This window comes from Sus scrofa, chromosome 3, assembly GCF_054392235.1.
Source record: "Sus scrofa isolate SSC_HxYL_T2T_F1_AM1 chromosome 3, Sscrofa_HxYL_maternal_Yorkshire_Landrace_v2.0, whole genome shotgun sequence".
Classification (NCBI taxonomy): Eukaryota; Metazoa; Chordata; class Mammalia; order Artiodactyla; family Suidae; genus Sus; species Sus scrofa.
This window is the reverse complement of record NC_139385.1, coordinates 797,501-806,283: the sequence shown is the minus strand read 5'-3', so window position 1 is coordinate 806,283 and position 8,783 is coordinate 797,501. Positions and strand designations below refer to the sequence as shown.

At 61.3% G+C, this 8,783-nt stretch overlaps 1 protein-coding gene across 1 annotated transcript in view; it reads left to right on the top strand.

Moving 5' to 3' along the window:
• Positions 1-522: 522 nt before the first annotated feature.
• ZFAND2A (zinc finger AN1-type containing 2A) overlaps positions 523-8,783 on the top strand; it is a 66,957-nt gene continuing 58,696 nt past the window's right edge. The window contains exon 1 of the mRNA XM_085016301.1: positions 523-1,245. The gene's annotated coding sequence lies outside the window, so the exon portion shown is untranslated. The remainder of the gene's footprint in view (positions 1,246-8,783) is intronic.

Here is an 8,783-nt window from a genome sequence, read left to right as displayed (position 1 = left end):
TGGGCTCGCGCCTGCCTCCTGTTTCCCCAGATCCGCGTATAAGCATCTTCGCTCAGGACAGTCCTTTCTGTGTCCCAGTGTTTTATCTTTCTGGACTAAAGCAAATCCCGGGAACATTTCGCCATGCCTCTCTGACCAGTCTCAGCATCACCTGGAGTCTGAAGATAGCTGGGGTCGGGGCCTCCGAGCACGGGAGCATAGGTGGATGGGATAGAAGCCGCTAGAGAAGAAGGAACTGCCCCCCACCCCCGCGCCCCGAAATTCGAAGTCCATGACGGGCTAGATATTCTTGCAGACAGGACCGCTTTGAGAGCTGGAATGGACTGTCAGAATGGCAGACGCACAGCTTATAAAGATGGAAGGGTTTCGGTGTCTGTACCCCTGACTTGCAGAAAAATCATCAAAACCTGCCAAGCCCCTCCCCCGGCCACAGAGGCTCCTGGGACCCGCCCCTCCTGGGACCCGCCCTCCCCGGGAACGCCCCTTCCCCAGACACGCCCCTTCCGGGACACGCCCTTCCGGGACTCGCCCCACGTGTCTTCAGAGAGGAGGGTGGCGTGGAGGGCCTCTCCTGCCTGTTGGGGCTGCTTGCCCCAGGCTCAGAAGCAGACCCCAGAATTTCCTGCCCCAAGTTCTAGTTCAAGCCCCCCACCCCACCCCCAGCCCAGCTGCTCTAGGAAAGGCCCCCTGAGGTTCGGTCAGGTCTTCCAGGCTCCCTTTGACCCTCTACTCTCCTTGGGACAGTGGAGGAAGCGAAGGGGGAGGCTGACCAGGTCCTCCCTCCGGCCTCAACACCGCAAGGGTCTGGGGTCCCAGCTGGTGCACCCCGCGCCCAGTCACAGCCTTTCTGCTCTCACCTGACCCAGGGGGCAAAGGGCAAGGTCAAGACCAGAGGCCTCTGGGGTGGGGGCCGCCTTCCCTTTCCGCCCCGCCCCGTCAGAAAAGAATGCCTGCCCCCCAGTGGAGCGGCTGCTTTGGGCTTTTCCGAGGCTAGAAGGAATCCCAGAGAGGGCTGCTCGGGGCTCAGGGCCAGAGAGGGAGGCGGGAAGGAATAGACAGGGGGAGACTAGAATCTGAGAGGAGAGGGGCCCGGAGGGAAGGGAGGGCTGGGAAACGCTCCGACTCGGGAGGCGCCGGAGACCCGGCAGCCCATCGTCCTCGCCTCCTGCCCTCCGCCCTCCCCAGCGCGTCCTGGCTGCTCGGCCCCTCTCACACCTCCACCCGCGCGCCTGCCCCTGGATCCAGGTAAGCAGAACCGGAGCACGCGTCTGGAGGCTCGGTGGGGAGGGAGGAGGCGGGTTCGGGGAGGACGAAGCTCAATTGCGCAGGCTGCAGCAGGGGCCTCAGCTGTCTCCCTTCGGAGCTTCCCAGGCCCCGCGCGGCCTTTGTACCCGCAGTGACGTCGTGCTTGGTGTGGGGGCCCCCAGGAAAGGGGCATGACCTCGGGGCTGCTGCTTTCTGCGAGCGCCGACGCTGGGGGGCGGGGGAGGGTGTGTGCTGAAGGGCGGCGGACCCGTCTGGCATCCCTGACCCCGTCTCTGAGATTCAAGTCCGATCAAGATCTCTCGTTTGTTTGGCCTGCCAGCCCCAGCGATGGCCGCCACCTGTCTCTAAGGCCACACCCCCTCTGGTCCCCTGTGCCACCCTCCTGGCACTCTTGGCTGCGCCTCCAACTGCCCTGTGAAGTCGGCCCTCTCCTTAAAACGGTGGGGGACACCTGCCCACAGCCAGCGTGGCCGAGGTGCGCAGAGCCCCCGGCCGACTTCCCCTGTGCGACCGCCCCTGCCTGTGGCACTAGGACTCCAGGTGCGCGCAGGCAGGGACCGGACGGACCTCTCAGCGCCTAACTCGGGGCCTGAACATGGGGCAGCCTAGGCTTGGGGGGTGAGGCAAAGGGCAGGCGCCGCAGGAAGAGCACCCAGGGCTCTTCTGGAAAGTTCCGGGACCTGGGTTGGTGCGTCTGTCCCGGCTGTGGGAGAGTATTTCCCAGTCGCCCCCTCCTGGGGACACCGGCGGAGGAAGAGCAAGTTGCCAGGGCTGGAAAGGGTGTGGGGAGGCGGCTTTGAAAACCCTGCCAGGGCACCAACGGCTCAGAGAGGGCAGTGTTGCAGTACACTTTTTTTTAAATTAAGTGAATAATTACAAAGACGTTGATTATCAATTAGCTAATCAAATAATCCATTTTACTTTCCTAGTCCCGCTTTCCACCTCTTTTCTTCCTTACTTTTTTCTTTCTTTTTCCTTTTTTCTTCTCTCTCTCTCTCTTTTTTTTTTTTCTTTTTTGGTTAATCACTGTGGCCGCGGTAATGAGCCGCCTCGGGTTGCCAGGCAACCGGCTCCCAGTTAAACAGTCACAGCTGCCTCCCGTCCGCGCCCTGACGGCTGCGCGGGGGCGGGGACCCTGCCGAAGCCCCTTCTGTGCGGCGACCGACTGACCCCCACCGTGGAGACGCCGGGAAAATGCGGGCTCTGCGGTCCCGGGCCGGGGGGCCTGCGCGTCCGCCGCATCGCCCCTCGCCGCCTCTCGCGTCCTGGTCAGCACCGTGCGCCGGCCCAAAGCGGGCTCGATGCTCAAGGCCTGGTGCGCAAATCCGTGCTGCGGGCCTCAGTTTCCCCGGTGCCTGCGGACGCGAGGATCTGCGCGGGGCTCAGGCTGGGCCGTGGGCGCAGCGGGGAGGCCGCCGGGCCCAAGGCCTGTGCCACCGCGGCCGGCACGCGGGGCGGGAGGGGGCTCCCGGGAACCAGCGGGGAGAGGTGGGGCCGGAGCCCCGCCGGGGTCAATGAAGCAGGCCCCGGGCCGCGGTGACCGAGGCCGAGGAGAACTGGCTGAGCTAATCCTGCTTGCCCACCGCGCGCCTCCAGGTCCCAGGCAGGGACCTCCTCCAAAGTCGCCTCCCTCAAAGCTGTCCCAGGGCCGGGAGCCGACCCCCTCGAGTGTGCACCCCTGGGACACACCCAGTCCGGGTGGGCCACCAATTACGCCCCCACCTGCTTCTAGGCACAGGTTGGCCACCCTTACCCAGGGCTCTCCTGTGGGGGTCCCCCCCACCCCGCCCTTGTCCACGCGTCTGTCCCCAGGCCCCGCCCTGGTCCTTGCTGGCGCTCTCCACCCCGCCCCCATCTCCTGTTGGTGTGTGTGTGTGTGTTTTTCTCTAATTCTCCGGAGTTACTCTTTTGTTGCCAATTGTTTCTATGCCCCGAGGCCACGCTGTAAATGAGATGTTACATCTGCACGGAGCTAAGTAAACACTTTATAAATGAATAAATAAGTGAATAAATAACGAAATCCTCATCTCAGGGACCTGCCTGGCTGTCGGGGCTCCGGCCGGGCGCCTGTGTCCTTCCAGTGCCCAGGCCAGGCGGTTCGAGGGGTGGGGCGGGAACCCGCCCATCCCCTCCCAGGCCAGGGTCCGCGTTACTCAAGTGTCCCTCGGCGCCCCTTTGCTGCATCTCCCCAGATTTCCTCCTGGCTCCGCCGGGTTTTTGCCCAGGTGTTGTCGAGGGTTCCTCATTTCCACCCACTGGTTTTCAAACAAAAACGATTTTCCCCCCGGGCGCTTAACCCGGGATCGGCGGCGTCTTCCCGGAGGGTGGCTTGGCTCTGGGTGGCTGGGTGGTCACCGCAGAGGAAGGTCCGGGTCCTGCCGAGCTACCGCAGTCGGGGCCCCGCAGCCCCAGGATGTGCCTGGGGCCTGTGACAGACCGTCCAGAAGGAGAAAACACTGACGGGGGGGGGGGAGCCAGAGCCCCCCACCTCCCAGCCTGGCTGCCGGGGCGGAGCTGGAGGAAGCAGGCCGGCCTCCACCGTGGAGCCCGAATCTCACCTCGGAGAGAGGCTGAACTTCCGCACTTCTCACGGATAACAAGAACAAATGGAAAAGCACTCACTGAGAAACTGATATCAATTATGAAACCCGGCTTTAGAGTCTGGAATAAATGATAGGGGAATTGGCCTGAGAGAGAAGGGAGCAGACATGTTATTATTTACGCCAGATTAAGAAAAGTATCCAATTCGCTGGCCATCTCCCTCCCCGTGGGAGTTGGCATCAATTTTATTATTGTTCCTCCGATTTTAATATTCTCTAAATGAATTACTATTGAGCGAGGTAGTTAGTCAATAGTTTAATGCAATTAATTATCTTTAAATCGCTTTATCTTTTTTTTTTTTCTTCTTTTGAGAGAGAGTCTCAACTCCACTGCAAGCAGTTGTTTACAGGAAACTCCCGCCAGAGTGGGTTTTGCACGGGGTGAGCCCTGCTGGAGACCCTGCTGAGGGCTTTTCCTGGTTCAGAAGCAGGAAGGCCTTGTGTCCCACATCCACAGACATCAGAATCCCAGGGGAGGGGAAGGTGTGGAGGCCGTCCACGGAGGTCCAGCGCCTGCCCCCGGGCAAGCAGGGCCACAGGGCCAGCTGGACACGGGAGGGGGTGGGGGGGCGCCAGCGCGGGCGCCTTCCAACACAGCCCGTGTTTTTGTGCGGTTTTAGTTTAAGTGGATTGGGGGGAAAGAGAAACTCACAGGTCACTCTCACTAAAGGGTTCTTTTCTGGACTCTGCCTGGTGGGCCCTGGAGCCGTGGAGGAGGCCGGCTCCTGGGTGTGGCAGTCCGAAAGCTCAGCTGGGCCTTGCACTCACACTGCCGCCCCCTTTCCCTCCGGCAAGGGACAAGAGAGAGTGGCCTTGGGCAACAGCCTGGGAAGACAGGGGGTATTATTTCCAAGTTCTCAGAGCCCAGCTTCTTCCTCATGTGTGGGTATGCCCCCCCAAAGTGTCCCCAGGCTAGTGTGGACCCAACAGAGCTCCCTGGGGCTCAGTTGGGGTCTTCCCACACCAGCATCCGGGGAGGACATTTGTGTGGCTCTGTAGAGCCAGGGTGGGCAGGCCGCTTGCTCCATGGCCAGAGAACCCCCAGAACTCAGGGGCTGGGCCCTCCTCCTGGTTCCTGACTGCCTGCTCCCCTCTTCCAACCTGGTGAGAAGAGAGAAGCAACCATCTCCGCTCCAACAGAAGGCCAAGAATCTGCCCCGGAGCCGCCCGCTCCCAGAGTCCCAACCGTGCCCACGAGCAGGAAAACAAGGCTTTCCGCTGGGAGGGCTGGCCCATGGCACATTGGCACATTCACCAGCGAAGAGACAGGAGAGGACAGGACAGGACGAGGGAAACTTTTTTTCCTGGCAGGTCGAAGTGACTTCTCCATGAGATCAGCCCACCAAACAGGCGTGTTGGGGGGACCCTCGGGGCAGGGGGGTGAGGAGAGTCCTGCTGGTGGACAGACCACAGGTAAGAGGTTCCCTCATCTAGACTCGCTCCTTAGCCAGGCATTGAGCCGGCGAGGAATAAAGCGTGCCAGCGAACGTGCAGAAGCAGGCTGGGACGACGACAGAGGATGCCTGCGCCTTGGATGGTCCCAGCCACGACACCTTTGCCTGCGAGGGAGGTGGTAAAGGGACAGCAGCGAGGGACCCGGACGCCAGCGGGCTCTCTGGGACGCCAAGGCAATCCCTGACAATCTTCCTCTTCCTCCCACGGAGCCAGCGATCTGTCCCCAAAAAGCACTGCTGGGGCTTCTCAGCATTCAGCGAAAATGGAATTCCCTAGAAGCAGCACCGAGGACAGGACCTGGCATTTCATAGTGTTTTAAAAGTAATATTCCGTTTGTCGGTGCCGTGAAATAGGGCACCAGGAATGCTACCGGAAATAAGAGTGATTTCTCAGTGGAGAGGTTGCCCGTTTCTAATTCAGGGCCCAGATCGCTGGAACCTGGACCCTGGGATCAGACCAAGGTGGCTCGTCCTGGCTGCCAGGAGGCCCCTCCCCACCCACCCGCCTGCCCCCGGCACATCTGGAATTGGCATCAGGGGTGCCGCGGTCTCAGGAAGTTCTCACACTTCACGACTCATTAAATTTGGGGCTTGGATTCCTCGGGAAAGAGGCTGCTGGAGATGTGCTGGGGGGTTGGGGTGGCTGACCGGAGCCTCAGCCAAACTCCTGTAGCCGCGGGAGGAGGGGGCTGGGCATGATCTCAGGGGAGCCCTCTCCCCAGGGCTTGGGAGGACGCTGGATGCCCACCTCAGCTGGGACTTGGGAAGGAAGGAACTGCCTCCAGATTCCCCAAAGCCCCGGAGTCCAGTTGGGGAGGGCAGGTGGGCCCTGGGTGGAGTGGACAGAGAGGGTGGACAGCGGGGCTGGACGGGCCAGCTCTCCACAAGCGCTCGGACCGCCAGGAGTGATTTTGCTTGGCACCACGAAATGGAGATGGGCCGTGCCCATCCTGGTGCCCAGAGGCCTGGAGATGCTGCCCGGCCCTGCCCCCTTGCTGGACCATCCCTCTGGCAGGTCTGGGGGCCCGGGGGGGCCTCCCCGCCTCTCCTCCTCACAGTTTCATTTGACGGTTACTGATAGCGCCTTAATGTCTGAAGGGGATAATACTTGAGAGCTTAAAATTACAATTGCTTCTACTTAAATTTATTTGATGGCCGGAGCGTTCCTGTTATACATCCGTATATGGGTTTTCAATATCTTAAATGTTTAAAAAGGTTTTATTCTGTACTTACACTGAGTGAAATTAAAAAGAAACAGTAAAATGTTTGAAAATGAAGTGCATTATGTTTAATAAATTTAAAATGAACAAAGACTGCTATATTGCCAGCAATATCATTTCCTGCCCAGGGGCATTAATAAAGACTGGAGGTTTGGAAAAACAATATTTTCTATTAAAATTCTGCGCTGTGTTTCAATATTAAAAGGATATGTGATGAATTTCCAGTGTTACCCAGACGGGGTCAGAGATTAATTTCATTTCTTTCTGGTCAGCATTCTGTCGATAATTAATCAAAAGCAGAGTTTCTTAATGAAACACTTTTCATAAGGTGATAATTAGCAGGAAAGAGGAGGCCCACAGACAGTCCCTCGAGCTGTCTAATAACCAGCAAGGCACGGGGCTGGGTCCTGGGGGCTGGGGGCGGGGGCCGCGGGGACACTGGCTCCCCAGGGAAGGGGCTGAGCGGCGGTGAGTCGAGTCCTTCCCCGGCCCAGCCCTGGGCTCTGATGTGCTGCAGACCCGCTCGGGCCGCAACTGGGAACCGAGAGAATCGGTAGCTGCGAGCACCTGGGGGTGGGGGGGGGGAGACGCCGGCGCGCTGTGTGACCCTAGGCAAGTCCCTTCCCCTCTCTGGTTCTTGGCGCCCCCTCCTATCCGAGAAGCGGCTCAAATCGGAACCCGTCTGGCTGGGGCGCAGAGTCCAGCCTTTGTCCTGGCCGGCCACCTCTCCGCAGAACTCGCGGGGTGGGACCCGCGGGGGCCCACGGCCCTCGGCAGGCTCCCGCTCAGCTCCTGGCTCCCCTGTGCCCGGCCGCCAGCGCCCCGCCGCGCCAGCCTGCCCGCGGCGGCGAAGCCCGGGCGGCCGCGCGGAGGGAGGGGGAGCGAGCCGGGGAGGGGGGGAGGAAGGGGCGGAGGCGTCCGCAGACGGAGGGGGATTATTAGTGCATTATAAAATTACTAAAAATACATGGAAAACAATTACGGGGTTCAAGAGTAAATAAAGTTAATGAAACAAAATTAGCAGCAATTAGCGGCGGCGCCCGCGCGCCCCAGCTCGCTCCCCCGCAGCCCGGCGCGGGGTCTGCAGCCGGGGAGGGTTGGGGGGGCTCCGGGCCGCGAACAAAGGCCTCCCGGCCGGCCCGCCAGGCGCAGCCCGCGGGAGCCCCGTCCGGCGCCCGGCCTGGCCGGAGCGGGAGGCCCGGCCCCGCGGCCGCCCGCGCCCCCGCCGCACCCCAGGTGCGCCCTAATCCCGGGCCGAGCGGCAGGTGCCGGGTCCACCGCGGGTCCGGCCTTCCTGGCGCGGCTCGGGAAACACTGCAAACTTTCCGATAACGCCGAGAGGCGGGGGGTTCTGTGGAGATGAGATTATCGATAGTTATTGAAAGTCCCCAAATAGGATTTACAAAGCAGGCTCCTGCGCCTTTAATAGAATTCTAGATAATCTTTTATCACAACAAGACACCCATAGAATTATTTAAACAGATTGGACGGCTGCAGCAGCAAATTTCAATTATTCTAATGCTTTAATAAATGTGGTGCGTGTGTATTAAATTCAAGCTTCTTAATCCAAATTTTACGATTTAACTGCTCTGATTTTTCATTACTGCAACACCCACACGCGGCAGTGGCCCGCTCCCTTCCTGGGGAGGGCGATCCCGGCTCAGAAAAGCCGAGGAGGGGAGCGTGGCCCGGAGAGAAGGCAGCAGCCGGAGGCTGGCGAGGGGCACCGGGCGCAGGGAAGACCTTGGGAAAGGCGACACCAGCGCCCTGGGCTGGAAGGGAGGAGAGAGGAGGGGCCCGAGGGGCCCCTACGCCCCAGCCTCCCCGGCGCTGGGCCTTGAGCCCCAAGGCTCCTCCGCGCCAGACTCACACCGCGATTCCGCCCGGTCCGGCGGTTCCCTGCGCCCGGGAGCTCCGTCTGGACCACCTGTGGGGAGTGCCCGGGGCAGAAGGGGGGACCGGAGGAAGGAAGGCTTTGTGCCAGCAGCCCCGGGCCGGGTCCCAGATCCCGCCTGAGCGCGCCAGAGAGCCGCAGGGCCCCACCGGCGCCTCCCCTCGGGCGCCCCCTTCCCCCAGTGCCCTCGGCCCTAAGAGACACGCGCCCAGGATCCGTCCCTGCGAGTGATGGAGGAGGGAGGCGACCCCCCCCCCCCCCGGGCCTGGGCCTGAGAGCGGCGAGCCCTCGTGCCTCCTCCACGCAGGGCGGCCTGGGAAGCGCCGCGCAGGCCAGGGATGAGGGGCCA